The following is a 1462-nucleotide window of genomic DNA, read 5'->3' as shown; positions in this document are numbered from 1 at the left end:
CTGCTCTTCTGTCACGTATTCACAGGGTGTGATGCGATTACTGTATGTTGCACAAAACCACGCTGAATGCAAAGCATGTTGTAGTGAACACAGAAACACAGAAACCACTGGAGCTGTTAGAATTTGCAAAATTTTTGCAAGAATTAGAAATAGAGAATAAGGAAAATGGTGTCAGCAAAAGTCTCAAGCAATTTCTAACAGTTGTTACACACTTAAGAGAATGAATCTAAAATCTCTATAAAGATTGTGAAGCCATGTCCCACTTTGCGCAATGATCTATAAAATAAACTGAAATATATCAAATTTTCACAATAAAACGTCAAATATCAAATGGTCATGATCTAAATATTTGATGAAGTAAGTTAAAAACAAGGACCCTGTTCTTATCTTGTATGAAATATCTTTGATGTCACACCATATGACAATTTAAGGCACTCAAGCAGTAAATTGATTTTTTTTTTTTTTTAATACATATTTCAACACAAAATCAAAAGGAACACATGAATATTTGGAAAGTTAAGAGTCATAATAGCACAAAAAGTAATTTTCAAGGATAATAACGAAATCTAAAAATAACTTTTTTGTTGGCCGCTATTCTGTCATGCAATTCCCCTTTCTCTCTGTCTGTGACTTAAATCTATCAGACCATTAAGTACCCTTCTGGGGTACATACAATACAATAGTGCAGTTTAACTTACACAACAAGTCTCTTCCTCATCACTTGCAGTTGGTTTACATCTATTGTTAAGTGTGGTTCTTCATTTGTTTTGCTAATTTGATTAGTGGAGCTTGAATCACACTTGTTCCAGTTTGGTCATTGTCCTGACCACTTTATAAGTTGGGCTGTGGGGGTTGTTGGCCTTCCCCGACTTCTTAATGGAGGTGCAGGGTTAGCTTTGATTGTGATGAAGCATGTGTCTTACCCAATGATTTGGTTCACCACAGTAGAAGCAGTTTCCCAGCCCTCTGTGAGAGAGGGGTGGAATGTGGCTTTCACTTGGTGTGAATGACCTCCTGGTCCATGACTTTGATCCCATTTCCCTCTCCTGACGGCTCCTCTGCCAAAGTTTCGCCCTCTTGACGCTCCGCCAGTGTAGTGAGACACTTGGGCAAACATTAGCATCTAAATTCACATGTTTCATGTTGTCTTCATGAGTAGAACAGTGGAGTCTTATTGTGAAGAAAACATGACATTTCATTCAACAGCTAAGCAAACACACATATAATGAAAAAACCTTATAAAACCCATAAATTAGTTGGATTTGATCATTACAATAGTTAAGATTTTGATTTGATCGTTGGTAATTATCTTGTTTCTTCCAGAAGACTTTTCGTTGCTCTGCGTTGTGTTGTAGTTCAACCCATTATAATTTCACTCTGTGTTTGATATATTTATTTTTTTTCCGGTTTCTGCGCAAATCATTTTAATTCTTATATTTTTATTATTCTATCTATTTATTTC

The sequence above is a fragment of the Stegastes partitus genome, unplaced genomic scaffold, assembly GCF_000690725.1.
Source record: "Stegastes partitus isolate 25-593 unplaced genomic scaffold, Stegastes_partitus-1.0.2 Scaffold55, whole genome shotgun sequence".
In the NCBI taxonomy this organism is placed as follows: domain Eukaryota; kingdom Metazoa; phylum Chordata; class Actinopteri; family Pomacentridae; genus Stegastes; species Stegastes partitus.
The sequence above is the reverse complement of the archived record's forward strand: the minus strand, read 5'-3'. Positions refer to the sequence as shown.